This window comes from Sus scrofa, chromosome 13 (assembly GCF_054392235.1).
Source record: "Sus scrofa isolate SSC_HxYL_T2T_F1_AM1 chromosome 13, Sscrofa_HxYL_maternal_Yorkshire_Landrace_v2.0, whole genome shotgun sequence".
NCBI lineage: Eukaryota > Metazoa > Chordata > Mammalia > Artiodactyla > Suidae > Sus > Sus scrofa.
This window is the reverse complement of record NC_139395.1, coordinates 203448539-203468298: the sequence shown is the minus strand read 5'-3', so window position 1 is coordinate 203468298 and position 19760 is coordinate 203448539.

Genomic DNA, 19760 nt, shown 5'->3' with positions numbered 1-19760 from the left:
CCATGTTTTATGGCTTTGCTACCAATCCATTGAGAGAAAACATTCTTCATTCAAATGCATACCACAAACATAAAAATTATTTTACTGACAATGCTTCAATTACCTGAACTGGAAAGAAGGGAAATTGGGTGGTCCCTGCACTTCTTGAAACCTCACTTTCCCAGCATTGAGAGGAGGGTTACCCTGATTATCACTAACATTAAGGGATGGAGAAGGCTCCCACCTGGTGATACACTTAGGGCACTGGAACAGTCCGTAGTCCAAGAGCAAGTCTTAAAACCCACAGGAGTCTTCTCATGTTAGGCAAAGCTGCTTGCTTAGTTAAAATTTCCTATAAGCGGAGTTCCCGTCGTGGTGCAGTGGTTAACGAATCCGACTAGGACCATGAGGTTGCGGGTTCAGTCCCTGCCCTTGCTCAGTGGGTTAACGATCCGGCGTTGCCGTGAGCTGTGGTGTAGGTTGCAGATGCGGCTCGGATCCCGCGTTGCTGTGGCTCTGGTGTAGGCTGGCAGCTACAGCTCCAATTCAACCCCTAGCCTGGGAACCTCCATGTGCTGCGGGAGCGGTCCAAGAAATAGCAAAAAGACAAAAAAAAAAAAAATTCCTATAAGCATGCTGGGCTTGTCCAAGAAACCTTCTGGGCTCTCTCCCTCCTGTTCATATTTCAGAACTTGTTTGTTCAGATGTACCACTTTTTGTCTGTCCTCAGATTTCTCTCTCTCATCTCCATCTGTCATTCTTTTTACTACCTTTATATTGATGATTCTGCTGGACTTCTGGAAGATTCTGAATCCACCCCTGGACAATTAGAGAGATCATCATTTTTCCAATGTTCTCTGATCTTGTAAATTTGTATTATCTCTTTACTATGTATCACTTCTTACAGTAAATCCGAAAAAGGAATGAAAACTCAGATATGGTCGGAACTGTCAGACACAATACTATCTTAAGCCTATACACATCAAATACTTCTCTTTTACTAACATACTCACAATTGTTAATTAGTTAATTTAGTTGATAAAATCAAATCCTTGCGGCAGACCAGTCTATCAACTTTCACACTTTGCTCAAACATGAGTAGACTTTTTTAGATCATGATTTATTTTCTTCTCCTTTAAGCAATGGTTTTGGAAACTGAATTGTGACACAGTCCAGTCTGAAACCAACTTATCAATTGCCTAAAAATGAAGAGAAGAGGAGTTACTGTGGTGGCTCAGTGGTTAATGAACCCTACTAGTATAGTAATGAACCCTACTTGGGTTCAATCCCTGGCCTTGCTCAATGAGTTGGGGATCCAGCATTGCTGTGGACAGTGGTGCGGGACACAGATGCTGCACAGATTCCGAGTTGCTGTGGCTGTGGTGTAGGGCTGCAGCTACAGCTCTGATTTAACCCCTAGCCTGGGACCCTCCTCATGTCATGGGTGTGGCCCTAAAAAAAAAAGACAAAAAGAAAAAAGAAAAAAAAGGAGAAAAACTGATCAAAGATAATTCAAGTCACAGGAACACACAAGAGTACTTGTTTTCTAAACATGTAGCATCCCATCTCTGCGGGCTGCTCTTCCATTTACCATTTACCATTATTCATTATGGGATACCCACAGATATCAGTTCATTTCCTCTTCTAACCAACTGCTGAACGAGAAAATGAAGACGCGTTGACACCACAGTGCTTGTAGTCTTCGATCTGTGAGCTATCAGAGTTATTTTTCTCTGACAGTAGAGAAACACCCCCTTATTCATACCCTTAGCTAAATCTCTGATCCCTAGACTACCTAGGAATCCCTAGAGTAAGCTTGTCTCCATGCCGTTTGCTTTTTTCTTAGGATGCCAAAAAAAAATCATTTAGAGCATTGAATTCATTTTCAGTCTTGGCTGCTCCATGATATTCAAAAGTACTGTTACTGGAGTTCTTCAAAATGTCTTTTATGTGCTACAAGAACATGGCACTCTGCTACCAAGTCAGAAAATTGTTTGTTCTTGCTGGTGTTCTCTATAAGCTGCTTCTAAATTTCTTTATATCAGGTTGACATTTCAAAATGCATAGGATGTTGGTGAGACTTTTCTGATTTTACTCTAGATGAAATTTTGATCTGTTTCATTGGTAATTTTATGAATTTAAGTACCTTAAAAAGGAAGAGTTTTGGACATATGAATTAACTCTGTACCTTCCCAGATGATATCCCAGTGAGTTCCATTTTTTATTGCAGACTAATGTCAATGGACTGTGACTTCTTTTGTCTTAGAATGTAAACTTTCTAGAAATGGCAAGATTTTAGGTACAACCAGGAGCTATTTAACTTGTTCCCTTGAAATGGAAAGTTTTCTTAGGGGTTAGTTCTCTTTGACACTAAAGAAGAATACAGATTATGCTGGAAGGTAAGGTAAGATTTTTGTTAGATTTTTTTTTTCCCCCCAAGATGGGATGGAAGAGACTGCTGTTGCAAAAAAGTACAGTCCAGCTACAACCAGAAGGTTTTGGAAACCCACATTTGATTTTTCCATCTTGTTAAGAAGTCTTCAGGTCACATATTAGTTTTCCCTTAACTGACACTTGTAATGAACAAAAATGGTACTGAAGAGGACCTGAAGAAGTAAAGCAATTCCGATGTTATATAAAAGAAAAACATATGAGACAACTGTTCATGGAGAAGCCTCTGTCCTGGCAGATGAAACCTAGAGAGACTGCTGCCTTCTGTGCTATGTTGGAAAGGTAAATTATGAACCATGATTCTCAGGGGCATTTCCAGATGCTTCTTTAGAGACAAACACATCAGTCCAGGATTGGGTTCCCAACTAATACCTTTGAAGGACATCCAGCCTCACTTCTATTCCTCCTTTGTCATTTTCCTAAGCAACACTCTGATTTTCATTGCTGGTTTTTTCCTTCCCTTTGCTCTATGACTTCACTAGAACAGATAACAGGAACAGGAGTTCCCTAGTTCCCTGATGGCTCAGCTGGTTAAGGATCTAGCATTGTCACTACTATGACATGGGTGGACTCTGTTCAATCCCTGGCCCAGGAAATTTTGTATGTTTCGGGGGCAGCCAATAAATAAATACATAAATAAAAGAGCCAGAGTTCCTCTCGTGGGTGGCACAGTGGAAACCAATCCTACTAGGAACCTTAAAGTTGCGGGTTTGATCCCTGGCCTCATTCAGTGGGTTAAGGATCTCGCATTGCCATGAGCTGTAGTGTAGGTCGCAGGCACTGCTTGAATTGGGTGTTACTGTGTAGGCTGGCAGCAACAGCTCCAGATTAGACCTCTAGCCTGGGAAACTCCATGTGCCACAGGTGTGCCCCTAAAAGGACAAAAGACCAAAAAAAAAAAAAAAAAAAAGCCAACTTTTATAGATACTTTTATTAAAAACATAAATGTCTTCCTCAGCTACGTGTGATAAAAAAATACACTAATACCAAGATAATTGTCAGAAAACCCAACTTTTCCATTAAGTGATATTTTTAAAAAAACATCAAATATCAATTTTTAAAAGAAGTTTGACCTTTCTGTGTGCACTCAGGTTACCTACTGAATAATTAATCAGTGACCATGAATATTTTTTGGTTTTTCAGTTCTAAGCCTATTACCAAAGTGCCAACTACTACTTCTCCCCATAAAAACGTGGACCTTCCCATGAAAAATACACAGCTATCCAATCAAGAAATGCCATGTGCCTTGTTAAGAGGACTTTAACTTTTTCCATATCTTTGTGTATTTATGTATGTGTGTGTATGTAAAATGGATTATTATTATTCATAATAGAGTTAAAATTGAAAAGACAAACATTTTTACATAATTATAATTCATATTTATGTGAGATTTTGAAATTAATGGAACATGTAAAGAAAAATAATTCATTAAAAATACCTTAAGTAGAAATAATCCTTTTGATTTTTTTCTCATTTATTTATCCATTCTCTCTGTGTTTTCGCTAATCTCACTTCTGATCAAGCCAAATGTATTCTAAACATATAAATCCTATGTACTGATTACTCTTCTCAAATTTAATGACTGCATATACTGTATAAACCAATACATTTTTTCAGGCCCTCAGTTTTAGACTTTTTGAAGTTATTTTCATTGTAAAAATTATATTTGAAGGCAAATGACTAACAGCCACTCTGGAAATTAACATAATCATTTTGTGAGTGCATGAACTCAGTATGGAGCAATCCGACTCCTCCCTGGCTGATTTAAAATGTTAACCAAAATAATCCCAATCAAGTATTTAAATAAAAATTTGATTAAATATATCTGATTAAATTGGTAAATTTACATATGTAACATAACAATGTTAAATCTTATGCTAATATTCTTTAAACTGAAGATATGTTAGGAAAATTAAAGTGCCACGAGAAGGAATTATTTGCAATACTTAATGAAACATAACTCAATTTGAAAGTACTATGCTTTATAATGAAAATTAAGTAATCTATTGCACATCTTGCATTGGCAATCTTGCATTTCAATGAATTCCAAGATAACCTGCTTTAGTGAGATGAATGCAAATTTTGTATTATGACAGCAATGATCATGATTTCAGCACTGTACTTTCCATTAGATGATTTCACCAAATTTCTCTATTTATTTATGTAGCTTTTTAGGGCCACAGGTATGGCCTATGGAAGTACCAAGAGTTCCCAGTGCAGGGGTCAAATCTGATCTGCAGCTGCCAGCCTATGCAACAGTCACAGCAAAGCAGGATCCTGAGCCACATCTGTGATCTACACTATAGCTCAGGCAACGCTGGATACTTAACCTACTGAGCAAGTCCAGGGATCGAATCTGCATCCTTATGGTACCAGTTAGGTTCATTACTGTTGAGCCACAATGGAAACTCCTCAATATTTTTCTAAAGATCAATTTCCTTGTATGGATAGCTAATTGCTTTTCAGGAGGATGAAATACAAAAGAAATTCTGAATTGACTATATATTTGGTTTATTCACTCAAAAGTATAATGTATGACATACAAGAAACAAACTCTAGATTCTCTACCTTTTATTCATAGATATTTTAAATAAAATAAATCTTTTTGATTGAATTATCTGGCTCAGTCCTGTAAGGTTTTAGATTCACATTTGTATGCTGAACTCTGTAGATGTCTGCCTTTGAAAAATATTTTATCATATTTGTTGATTTAAGAAATAATTGGTATTATAAGTAGCATATGCACTTGCCATATTTTCCACTTGAATAAATACATTTACTTTTCATGTGGCTTCAGATAGTGTTCTGTTTGTACACCCCCAGGGAAACAGTTCTGCCAGCTGCTTCTGTCTAGGAAAGGACAACTTTTTTTTTTTTTTTTTTTTGTCTTTTTGCTATTTCTTGGGCCGCTCCTGCGGCATATGGAGGTTCCCAGGCTAGAGGTCCAATCGGAGCTGTAGCCACCGGCCTACGCCAGGGCCACAGCAACGCAGGATCCGAGCCGCGTCTGCGACCTACACCACAGCTCACGGCAACGCCGGATCCTTAACCCACTGAGCAAGGGCAGGGACCGAACCCGCAACCTCATGGTTCCTAGTCGGATTCGTTAACCACTGCGCCACAACGGGAACTCCAGGACAACATTTTGATAAATGGAAAGAAGCAGAGTTCATGGTGAGTATTTTTCATGTACCATGTTTTAGGAAGTGATTTATTTTGATATCTTTTAGTCATAATAAAATAATAATAATTGTTTATGTACTTTGAAATGTAATGTTAAGTATATTTTATTAGAATAAATTAGTAGTTTTCTTATTATAAAAATTGACTGGGGGCATGCATTTACACACTTACACATAGGAAAAAAAACATTCCCAGTATTATAGTGATTAAATGTACTAAAACTGATTTATTAATCAGTGTTTTTCTGCCCACAGTACACTGAAAACCATGTATTACGTCAGTACATCCTAGAATGATTAAATGAATTGTGTTATAGTCACACAATGGGATATTAATATGGATATGAAAATGAAAGCATAATTGAACATGGATTTATCTCTAAAATAAGGTATTGAACAAGAAAAAAGAATGTATGTGTATCTGTGGCTGGGTCACTCTGCTGTACAGCAGAAATTGAAGGAACATTGTAAATCAACTATACTTTAATTAAACAAATAAAATGACAGCAAAAAATAAAATCATAGTATTCATATTGCTATATCAGAAGAATAAGAATAATTCTGAATTCTGGTCACTTCTGAATGCTGAATATTTTGATTCTGTACCATACACTTGGTTTGAAAGTCTTTAGTTAAACTTAATATATGTTAATTAATAAAATTGAATTGTTCTTAATGTGTAAAAATTTTTTCCAAGTCAAGGAAAAATAATATGTAAAGTTTAGAGATAAATCATATATATATATATATATATATATATATATATATATGTATATGTGTAAAACACATACATCAATTTCCAAAGTGCGAAAAAGGAAAGTATAAAGTTTAATAAGTAATTTAGATTCAGAATGGCATTTATCATTGGAGGGTACTAGAGTGGAGAAGGAAAAAAAAAAGAACCTCCAGCACAGAATGAGTTCTAAATGGGGATTGAAATGTTAGGTATTTAACATAAATCTAGTATTTAACATATCTTGGGATGTAGCTAATTTACAATCATTTCCAATGTAAATATCTTGAAATAATGATACTTAGATATTGATGAAATGAAGAGAATTTCAGCATACGCTTTGTTGATAATTTCAAAGGGAGGATGAATTTTTTTTAACTTCTTTCCCCTAAAAAAATGCTTAGAGATAAACTGCAGACTTCCTTGGCTCTTCTTTAGGTTCTATTGGAAACTTGTTGAATGTAAACTTGGAGAAAAAAAATGAAATTAAAGGAATAAACGTGATCTTTTTGGCTTCAGAATTTTTTTTTTTTTTTAAACATAGATCAATCTTTCATTTGTTTCCCCTGGTAAAATTCCTTGATGCCCTATTTTCATAGACATGGAGGCACAGCTCACAATTTATTTACGAGTCTTAGATTTTATTTATAAATATTATGTCAAAGTAAGTAAAGAATTTTTAAAATAGATTTTAAACATATTTGTTATAAAAATGGCATGAACTAATTAAAATATTGCTCAAAAATTGTTAATTTTTATATAATATTTTTATCTGTTCTGATAGAGATTTTAAAATCTCTAGCTCAGGGAAAGGACATTCACTTTCAAAATGATAAATTAATATAAGCTATATTAGTCTGTAGTTTGTTTTGTTTATTCTTATTAAGAATGTGAAAGATTTATTAGGTACGATATGAAAAAATGTATCATTTCTTTCCCTAGGAAAGCTTAGAACCCAACATAATATTGTATTTACTTTGAGAAAGAAATTATATATTATGCAGTAATAGATCTCCTTGAATTCATCCATTTTCTGTTACATTTTGGACATATTATCCTTTTTGGTGGTCTCCATCAAAATTTATATGTAGACACATACTGATTCCTAAATCCTTATTCATAGCTATATTATATACTGGGGGAGTGTTTCATTTCTTAAAATTTAGAATTATAAAATCAATTCTAAAAAAAGTAACATTAAAAAATATAAAATTGAGTTATTTAAAGCCCTATCTGTGAGTGGTTCATATTGTATTAGATAAAACTAGATTCTCCTGTACCATCTAAATTCCTCATGCTTTGCAGGAGAACTTTATGATCAACGCCATGTTTTTCCTTCATCTCTTTAATTGAATTCACCAACCATGCTGTGGCTGTTTTCTATACAACTTTTCCAATCTTTTTTTGCTATGGCAGCATCAAGTAAAGCATGGTCTTAAAAATCAAACATTCATGGAACTGGATCTCAGTTCCTATAAATATTCCCTCACCTCATAGCTCACCCACCAGACCAGAGCTCCATCTATCCCAGAATTTGGTGTAAGCCATTTTTAAAAGAGTTACATCTTCTCCCAAATTTTACACAAATATTTTAGTTTAACAAACTTTCCATCTAAAATATTATATCACTTTTTGAATAATTTCAGGTCCTCAGGCCAATGTTGAATAGGAGAAAAATATAAGCTTTAGGCATAGCTTTTCCAGTATTGATCTTTGTTTTAGAGTGTATTTTTTTTTTTTGTGAAAAAGATGGTCAAGAAAATAATCATACGGTCTGCACCTTTTAACTGGGAAATATTCAGTTGAGAAAAAGTAAGTGTGTTCAGTACAGAATACCTCAAGCATGCCCCCACCCCAACCCCCAAATCTTCCATGTGATTCATATGTATGGCTTGTGGACACAAGCTGTGGCTTCCTAAGACTCTTCATATATCAGGTGAATTATATCTGTGGTGACTTGTCTAGTTATTTGCTCTGATCCAAATAGATATAAAACTTGTCTTGGAATTCTCTGGTAGCCCTTGGGTTAAAGATCTGGTGTTGTTACAGTTGTGGAGTGGGTTTGATCCCTGGCCTGGGAACTTCTGCGTGCTGTGGGTGTGGCCAAAAAAACCCCAAACACACCCCCTCACAAAAAAAAAAAAAAAAAAAAACTTCTCTTATTTCTTTGAGAGAACCAGTGGTTGCAGCCTGGACTAGGTCTCCAGGTGAAGCCACGCGTACCTTTAAGAAAGACACCTTAAAGCTGAGAGACATCTCTAGGTTGTCAAAGTGAAGACTTCCCGAGTTATCAGGCTCCCAGAGAGATTTTATTTACCTAAATAGGGGTTGAGGTAAAGAAGAAATCCTTTCAGGAAGGGAGATGGATGATTTCCTCTTTCTACTTTAACAAGCAGAAAAAATCCTTTTTCTCATCTCTCATTGATGGGACATTTCACTACTCAAAAACCAATATATTCTCTCTGGCTGGTTTTCGTTATGTTGCATTTGAGGTCTAGTTGAACACAGGAAATATTCTCCAAACATCCTATGTAATGTCCTATTTTACCAAGATAACTGCCTACAAGGTATTACTGCATCCCTCTGTGTTCTTCACTGCTACATTCCTGGGAAACAGAGGAGAACCTGGCATATAAGAAGATTTCAGTAAATATTTGCTGAATGAATAAAAAAAATTACATTATAACTTAAATATCTAATTAGTATTCTAAACTTTACTAAGAACCTTCCAAACAAATCTAACAATAGTGATAAACAAATCTAACAATATGAGAGCTGTCAACTTCTATATGAACAACTGACACCCAAAATTTACCCAGGGTCACACACTTCATATAATAGTGCACACCTCAAAAATATGTGAAGTTCTCATTTTTCCATTATTCTCTGTTGCCAAATGACTTTGAATTGTAATTTGTAAACTATGTTTCTTTCTTTTTCTATTTATGTAAAAGTGGTTATTAATTTAGTAAAGTAATATCTTCTATATATAAAAAGCATCCATGATTTATTCAATTAGAGAAACCACTAGTAATGTAGTATATTTCTTTCTAAAAAAACACACTTGCTTATACACACATGTATAAGTTATCATATTGAATATGTTTTGATAATCCTCATTTCATTCATGATTACAACCTGAAATTGTCTTGCGTAAAAGTATCTATAAAATATCTATCATTAAATATCTTCTAGTATAAAGTTTATTAAATATATAAAACTAATAACTTATAGGTTATAAAATTGTTTAATTATATCAGAGTTTGAGACATCTGAATCTGTGTTCATTTGTCATGTAACACTGCAATATTGCAATAGCCCTTATATGAAAACCTTTGCAAATGTCTATAATTATTTTATTACAATTACTTCCAAAGTGAGGAATGTATAGATAAGTGTATGAACATTATTAAAGCATTTGAATTTCTATAATTCAATATGACATAAATTTATCACTATGTCCATGAGAAACCTTTCAAGCTCCACCTTTCTCCTTTCCTTTTGCCCCACATCTGGACAAGCCAGTTTATCCTCAAGCTCTGAGCTCCCTGAGAGCTCAGCTCCCAGTTTACCCTGAGCTCCCTCCATTGGTGTCTGTATAAAATCCAGGCACAGAAAAATCTTCCCCTTGGCTCCAACACCTAACCACAGTAAAAACCAAAGTCACTTGCATTCCCAACTCACTCTTGTTTTGCTCAGGATCTGACCTGAGGGCTCCTTCCTGGGGAGCCCTCCTTCCTTTTACTATTTTCTCTGTAACAAAATTTATTTCACATCCATTGATACCTGTATCTCATTCTTCCTGACATCTACATATTTCTGCAGAGGGATGTGGGAGGCTGCACCAATGTCCATCAGAGGTGCCAGGCCCCCCATTAAAACATTTACATTAAGTATCTGTTTGACTACACTCTTGTGAACTTGATGACTCTAAATAGCTTTTTATTATTTTAAATGGCTACAGAAGTGTAATTTATGACTATAAGCTTCCATTTAACATTTCAAATAAACGCCTCTGTTAGAGGAGGTGTAGATGGTTTTAAAATAAATGCGCAGAGGAAGCCATCTATTTTCATATGTTATATATGAAGAGCCTAGCCTTCAAGCTGCAATTTCTACCCGTACCATCTGCTCTTATTTAATGAGAGTCTATTTGATCTGAATGATGTGGATAATTGCTTCAATCTCTCATTTCATTGTCATTTTGCAAACACATTTCTAAAAAGACAAAATGAAAATGAATTGGTCTTATTTTGGAAAAAGATAGGGGCTTTTTTTTTTTTTTCAACCACACTCGATTTCAGCAACATTTTGGTTTCAACAGGCAATGTTTGTTTTTAGGAAGAAAAATGCATATCCACTTCTAATATTCAAAATGCAGTACTTACAATCGTTGATGTTGTATTTTTTAATTTAGAAGAAATGTTTGCCTCTTTGCAAAGTTAAATCAAAGGGAAAATGGAAAGTTGTTGGGCTTGGAGTTCCCGTCATGGCCCAGCAGAAACAAATCTGACTAGAAACCATGAGGTTTGGGGTTCAATCCCTGGCCTTGCCCAGTGGGTTAAGGATCTGACGTTGCTGTGGCCCTGGCATAGGCCAGCAGCTGTAGCTCCTATTAGATCCCTAGCCTGGGAACCTCCATATGCTGTGTGTGAGGCCCTAAAAAGACAAAAAAAAAGTTATTGGCTTTATTTATGAAAATACATATATTGTTAACAGAAGAAAAGAATAAAAACCATCAAGGAGAATTGAAAATAGTTTAGGTTGAGCCTTCTCAGTATGAAAGCGAATCCTTATGGGAAAAGGAGGGAAGTTTGACAATGATGAGGAAGGTACACAGTGAGAAGTTGGTGATCCACAAGCTAGGAAGACACCTCTCACCAGAACCCAACATGCTAGAACCCTGACCTTCAACTTGCAGCCTCCAAAACTGTGAGAGAATAAATTTCTGTTGTTTAAGCCACCAAGTTTATGGTATTTTGTTCCAGCAATTTGAGCTGACTAATTGAAAATCTGCTTCTAGGATTTGGATCATCTTCATATTTACTTTTCACACTGGGGAAAAAACTGGACTCCCATCAAATATTTCAGGGTCTTCAAGATTGCAGAGTAACACCAGAAATAAAAAGTTATTCTAAATTAACTTTTGACAAATGTTTATATAAACATATAGAAAATAATTTTGTTGTGATTTTAGAAATTATACAGTTATAAAATTTATTTCACAGCATTTAATTACTATACCAGCGTCATGAAGTTTATGGCATAAATTATATTTTGTAGCAAGTGTTTGCACACATAAATTATAATCTAAGTGTGTGTGTGATGTGGAAACAGATATTGCTTCAACTTAAAATTTTTAAACCAATAGATATATTTTTTGTGAGTTTAAAAACTTGACCTTTCTAGTTCCATACTTCTATCAGTTTTTGTAAACAGAAATTAATGGTTAATTCAAAACTGTTTTTATAAAAGTATTTTAGCAATTCTGTGTAACCTTAACTAAATTTATGCAAATAAACAATAATAGAGTTTTGTATGATAGCTATGATGTAGCTCATTGCAGCTTCCACATTCTGTGAAAATGTTTAAAAACTCACAAATAGGCTCAGAATTTTGGGTCACTTTTAATTTTAGATCCAGTCCACTGAATTAGTTTAATTACAGACTGCAGAGTCAGATTTTCAAGATTTAAACTCTGGTTCTGCTTGGTGATAGCTTTAAGACTTTGATATACTTCAGAGTTAAGTAATTTTATCTCTCAAATTCCTCAACTCCCTCATGTTTGTTTGTTTTTTTTTTCTTTTTTAGCTGCCCCCCAGCATTTGGAGTTCCCTGGCCAGGGATCAGATCTGAGCAACAGTTGTGACCTACGCCACAGCTCAGCAATGCCAGACCCTTAATCCACTGTGACGGGCCAGGGATCAAACCTGCTTCCCAGCGCTCCCAAGATGCCACGGATCCCATTGCACCACAGCGGGAACTCCTGCTGGGAATGGGAATAATAACAGGCACTCTCTCAAAGCATTGTTTTCTGGATAAAATAGGGTAAAGCATTTAGAACTGTGGTTCACACATAGTAATAATTTGATAATTAGCATCTATTTTATCCTTCTAACTCATACTTCTGTGAGTAAACTCAATTTCACCAGATTTTGCAAAAGTATAAAATGAATCTCTGCTTCATCGTTCCTATATATAGGTTAATTATTTAATCATGGAGAAAGAATTAAAAAAAAATATTTGTGGAAATAAATAAAGACCAAGTAAAGGCTATTTATTCAGAGCTTGCTGTAGCGTGGAAGTCAGCCACCATTTAGCTTTAGGCAGAGAGTCAAAGGCAGTCAGAGAGTTTATAATGGAAAAGAGAAAAGTGGAAAAGTGGAAAAGAGAAGGCTGCAGGTGTGCCCCATTTGGAGGCTGTCGATATGGAGAAGCTGGAGGTGGACTGACTAAAAATAAGCATCCTGGGTAACTGGTTACGGGTACACATTTAGCTTTTGTTGGTTTGTCATAAATTGGAATGAGGGGAAAAAAATTTAGGGAAGCCGTCAGGTATTAATGAAATCCTGGCAATTTGGGTCCATTGTTTCAGAGGTTTTTATTTGGATTTCCAGATTATTACTACAGAGAGTGGTATTACTACAAATCTGACCTATAGATAGAAGGCTGGTTTCCTACAGATAACGAATAATTTTCCGAGCCTTGTTGCTGAATGGTATGGGTCAGAGTTCCACTTTTGTATATGGTCTGTTCATTGTCCTTTTGTATACTTAGTCTCTCAAATGTTTTGGCCATATAGGGAGAATATATTTCTAAAATTCTCAACGTCACAGAGTATGCCATCATTAGTATGTTTAAAAGTATATAATTTGTTGTAATTATAGTTATAGGTTAATTAACAATGTAATTAGTTAATATTATTTTAATTTAACTGTATTAATTTATTTAACTAATTTATTGATACATTTTTCTACTAACACCCTCAATTTTAACTGCTTTGTTACATACCTTGGTAATTTTGCACAAAATGATGAATAATTGTATGAAAGAATAACCGAGCTGAGCAGACGTGCTGTTGTTGTTCATGTGTGCATGTCTATAAAATTATAGAATAAATCACATATCTTAAAGATACCAAAAGTAGAGAAACTAAAATACTATGCAACAATTTAATAAAACTTTCACTAATTTGGGAGACATTTGAAATATCCACTCAGACTTATTCTTCAGCACAGGCTTCAAATGTTGTATCTCTCTGCTTATTTATTCAATTAATTATGAAATAATTCTTTTCAAAACTAAAAAGAAGACTCGTGATGCAAAAAACATTCTTTTATTGAAAAGAAATATAAAGGAATATTTTAGGAGAGTCCTTTTTTTTTTTCATAGTATGTAATTCCTTATTTCTTTAGAAATGCAAAGCAGGGTACAAAACTGTCTTACTTTTTCAGATGAACTTTTTATTAACCCACAGCTCATTCAGTTGAATTCATCCATTTTATCAAAGAAAAAGTGCGATGAGGAGTAATTAGTTCATATTAGCATGAAAAAAAGGCACAAAGCCAGTAAATGGGTAATAAGGAACCATTCAATTTAGTAATAAAGAATAACAAATCATCATTACTAACAATGACTGCAAGTTTTATTGCAGTATTGGAGAAGATTTTCCAAAATAACTTTTTCAGTAGAAAGACTGTTTTGGTTGAGGTTACGCATTGTGATGAAGTGTTACACACTGAAAGACTTTGGCCTTTTAGTTGTGGAAATGGCCCTGTATTTCTGGAAGTGCAGCTGTAAAATAATAAAAGTAAATTGAGCTAACGGAATCTCTTTCTAGTATTCATGCCAAACCATTTAGAAGCACATTAAATTATCATTTGAATAATTTATGAACAGTCATTGTCACAAGTGATGTGTGGTTTGTGATCATGGGCAGTGGTTTTAAAAATTAGGTTTCTGGGCTGAATTTCAGGAAATAAATACAAGGTTAAAGCTCAGGCTTCCTCATCTATGACCAAACCTTATGCAAATGCCTTGAGTGTTACTGAACCCAACTGTGGTCCACTTACCTGACACAACAAAGATGATCTACTGATGACAGGTTGTGATAAGGGAAAGTACAGTGTTTATTGCAGAGCATGGAGAAAGGGAGTGGGAGACATGACTCAGATCTACTTCAGTCTGGTCTTTGAGTTAGGGTTTTTTGTTTTTTGTTTGTTTGTTTGCTTGTTTGTTTTTTAGGGGAAGAGCAAAGAAGGTGGGATTAATCATTGTCTCATGACATTTCTTAATCATAATTTCAGGAGTCAAGATGGCTCTGGTTTACAATTCTCAGGCCAGGTGGTCCATGGCTCCAGGGTTCTGTTATTCTCATCTTGCCCTGGAGAAATAAGCTGAGTTTGCACATTAATGATGAAATAGAAATTTTAGTGCTTTAACAATGTTATCAACAGCAATAATTTTTATCATCTGATTCTGGCTGATCAGTGTTCAGTTAGCACAGGATTGAGGTCAGACGAAACAAGAAAGAGAATAATATTTTGCATGGAGAGATTAATAATAAACTCAGTAAGGGAACTCAGTTTTGGAGGTACTTGGTTTCATTAGGAATTCAAGTACTTCTGCCCTGAGTGGCATTTTGTAACCACAGGTCCTCATTCTAAATAACCTAGCTTATTTGAGACACTGTAAATATTCAGTGAATGTAAACTTATTTGTTGTTACATATTTCTTACAACATTTAATCTAAAACAAATATACATCTAAGTAACGCTTCATAGAAGGTCAAGGATTGTGTTGAAAGATGCTTTTCAGGAAACAAAAATATAAAACCATGACTCATACAGATAAAAAAATGAACAAATTGCAAAAGATTTCATTGAAGGAAACAGAAAAATGTTGTAAGTAGGTCCAAGATAGAATGAGAAGAGCAGACACAGAATTGTAAACTAACTCAAAGAAAATACAAGATTTACAAATTAGATAACCCAGTAGAATGTGCTGGTGTAGACAATGCATAGTTGTAGCCTAGCTCAAAGACTATGAAGGATTGGAATCATACCACCTCACCTCAAGTGGCTGTCATTTAGGCAATGCATAGTTTTCATTGATCAACATTTTTTCTATAAAAATCCTTTTTGTCATTAATACTGAAATAATTTTGTGAATTCCATCCAACTAATTGAGTCTCTCTGTGGGTTCAGATTAAAGTTTTCTTTATATAGAATGTTCTGATTGTTGGGGTAGTTGGTTAAAATTGATGTAAAAATCAATTCTAATCAGGTATCCTTCGAGAAATCAAATATACAGAAAAAAGGCCAGACTACATAGCACTATAGAATTTTGACCCACAATCTCTATAGTAACCAGTGCAAGAAGCCAAACCACAGCTTTTGAAGCAATCAGCCCAGAAGGCTCAGAATTAATTAATTCTGATGCTTTCCCTATTTTTTTCACCCCACTGTCATTCAAGATCAATGGGAGGGTCAAATATGACCCCCGAACCAATCACAAAGGATGGTTTGCTTCTAATTAGCCAGCTTCCAGTTTCCTCAGTCTAACAATCTCCAATTAGACCACACCTGAAGTCTTGCCTTTTCTCTCTATAAAACTTTCCCACTCCTCTGCCTGCCAGTGAGTCTCAGTCAAATGCAAGTGATGATGGCTGCTGGAAACTTTGAATAAATACCTTCTTTGTTCTCATGTGGGGGGGTGTTTGCTTACTTTCACAACTCACAACTATGATAACTGGTCAATACTGGTTAGCTCAGAGGAGGGAGAAAACTGAAATAGTTAAAATAATTCAATATTCCAAAAACTCATGTTTAAGGAACATTTTTTTCTTGATTGACAATCTATAGGTACTAAAACTCCAGATAATTCAGAAATTCTCAACCCATGCAAGTGTGACCTAAATATTAATTTTGTGCAAATACTGGATTTTTAGAAAATCTGATCATCTTACATTATGTTTAAATAAAATATTAGATTTAATAAAGGATTTAAATAGATTTATGTTTTCAATTTTATTAACATATATTTGTTAATTTCCTTTAAAAATATTATTTTGAGAATTCCCATTGTGGCTCAGTGGGTTAAGAACCTGACATAGTGTCTATGAGGATGTGGGTTAAATCCCTGGCCTCACTCAGTGGGTTAAGGATACAGCACTGCCACAAGCTGTGGCATAGGTTCAGATCTGGTGTTGCTGTGGCTGTGGCATAGGCCTCAGCCCAGGGAACTTACACATGCCAAAGGTACAGCTGTAAAAATTAAAAAAAAAAGAAAAGAAAAGGATGCTTGGAGGACATCTCACTGAAAAAGTATATTTGAGAAAAAATCTGAGTTGTATGAGAAAACCACCCATAAATATATCCAAGGGGAATGCTTTTCACACAGAGATAAATTCAAATTAATAATTCATTCTAGGCAGTGCTGAGGGTTTAATAAAAAAAAAAAAATGGAGCTTCCTGATTTATAGATTTCTTCTGGTACAACTATTATGACCCTGGTCAGTTTTAACTTACCAACATGAAAGCACTGAATTCGGGCATTATATACTATTTCTACCACATATATATAATAGGTCTAGATAGTTATGATAGACATAAATAACCTCCAGGAAAGCGATCACAGCAAAATGTAGTAAAATAATTAGTAGGTGATGAGTTTTAACTATATTTTAACCATTTTACTATAATTTATTTCATTTTTAGTGTATCATTTAATTTTTAATATTTGCTGTGTTTGACAAGAAGTTTTCTAAATTTTTAAAATTTGAATAATTAAAACTCACAGGCAATTATAGGATGCCACTGGTTCCAGGAAATCAAAGCCATTTCTTGGAATAGACTGAGTAGGCAGGAAGTGTAGGAAAATTTAAAGTACTAGATTATTTAAAGAGGTCCCTGTTCTGGGTACTAGAACAGGTAGAGCTGGATATGCCTGTATATAGAATATTGCTTTTATTTTGGATGGCTAGGGAGCCACTAGAGAGTTTTTAGCAGAGAGGGAACATGATCTATTATTTTAAAAAGATCATTCTGACCGCTATTTTGAGAATAACTTGGATTACAGTAAATTAAAAATGAGAAAAACCAATGAGGAGGATATCTCAGTAATACAGGGGAGAGAGAATGTGTTTTGGACCAGAGTTAATAGAAAAAAATAGAAACAAATTGCCAGATTCTGGATACCTTTTGAAGATAAAATAAAATTTGCTAAAAAAAATAATAAACAAATGTGGAGTGAGAGTAAGAAAAGAGTCAAACATTTTGACCTTGAGATTCTTGAAGGGTAAAGTTATCATTAACTGAGATGGGAGGCAAGGGCTAGAATATGATGATGTCATGTTAACGTTAGAACATAGTAAATTGGCAGGTAGAAACATTGAGTAGGTGTTGAATATGATTCTGGAGTTGAAGTGCCTAAATAAACTAACCATAATGGAAGACTTTACTCCCAAATGGCTTTAATAATAAAGGCTTAATAGTAATTTAATTACCTGGCAGACAAAACAATCAGTTCTCTGTGTTCAGCAGGGCGTGTTTAAATGAATGCACATGTGCATACACAACCAGTTTAATTATTATATACTTGGGGGAGGTATAGATAGTTACAAGTTAGAGATATTGGTGAGATCAATAGAAAAAAAAAAAAAAACTTGTTTTTTGTTTCAGGGGCTATCTTTCAGCATTTATTCCTCAATGGCTGGTGAAAGTTACACCCAAGCCAATCTGTGCCTTTTTTTTTTTTTTTTGGATTTTGGCTTTTTGCCTTTTCTAGGGCCTCTCCCGTGCCATATAGAGGTTCTCAGACTAGGGGTCTAATCGGAGCTATAATCACTGGCCTCTGCCAGAGACACCGCAACACCTGATCCAAGCCATCTCTGCAACCTACACCACAGCTCACTGCAACGCCGGATCCCCAACCCACTGAGCAAGGCCAGGGATTGAACCCGCAAGCTCATAGTTCCTAGTCGGATTTGTTAACCACTGAGCCACGACGGGAACTCCCAATCTGTACTTTCTAATCAGCACTCAATCTATCTCCCAACTGTCCTCAAAGGGGAATAAAAAAAGACATGAATATCTTGGTTTCTCCACCCAGTTACAGCCTGAAAGAACAGCAAAACATACTTTGTAATGATTGTAATTACGTGTAAATACTTTGTAATGATTGTAATTATGTGTGTGTGTTTGTGTGTACAAGCATATATGAGTTCCTGGGCCAGTGCTATGGCCTACACCACAGCACAGCTGCCAGATCTTTAAGTCACTGCGCTGGACTGGGGATCAAACAGGTCACATCACAGAGACAATCTGAATCATTAACCCACAGCGGGAATTCCCCATGATTCAATGTATTAAATTCTGTGTTTACATTTGTCAGAGAATGTTATTCCAGTGTCTTAACAAAATTGTGCCATTTTCACAACTAGAAATAAATTTTTAAAAAACACACTAATATTCTAGTAATAATTTCATAGTCATTGTCTAACTTAATGCTTAGCATAGTTGCATAAGTTAAAAATCATTTTGATCACTGGTACCACTTACAGCTTTGGCGGCCAGGGCATAGAGATATTTTGCTGAATGCCATCTTTTCTGTCCAGTTTTCTTTGCAGAAGTCCATGTTCACGTTGGCTGCTACTGAGTGGTAACCAGAATTTAGTCTCTGGTAAGGAGCCTGGGAGCTATTTACAATGCTCTGGCTCTAATTCATAATTCCAAAGTGTCCTCAATTCTAGGCATATTGGTAGAGCTCATTTCTACTTTGTGCTGAGCAGAAGAGGACTTTGTGATTATTCTCACACCTTGCTAAATGCTATCTAGTTCAAGGAATATAAGAGTATCCAATCCCCTCTACTAAAAGTCAGATAAATTGATTCCATTAAAACAACAAAAATAAAATACATTTTTATTAAAATAAATAAATAAAAGGCAATGTCGATATAAAGGAGAAACCAGAGTTGCTTGGGTAAATTAGAAAGACCTTCTGGAGTTCCCGTCATGGCTCAGCGGTTAACAAATTCGACTAGGAACCATGAGGTGGCAGGTTTGATCCATGGCCTTGCTCAGTGGGTTAAGGATCCAGCGTTGCTGTGAGCTGTGGTGTAGATCACAGACATAGCTCAGATTCCGCATTGCTATGGCTCTGGCGTAGGCTGGCAGCTATAGCTCCGATTAGGCACTAGCCTGGGAACCTCCATATGCTGTGGCAGCGGCCCTAGAAAAGGCAAAAAAAAAAAAGAAAGACCATCAGTGGAGAAATCAGTATTGAGTTTGAACTTGTGAAATGAATAAAATTTTAACAGGTGGCAATAGCAATGAGAGTTCCCTAGGCAAAGGGGTATAGTGTGAGCAAAAGTTCAGATATTAGAAAAAAATATATATGTGAAAGAAATCATCAGG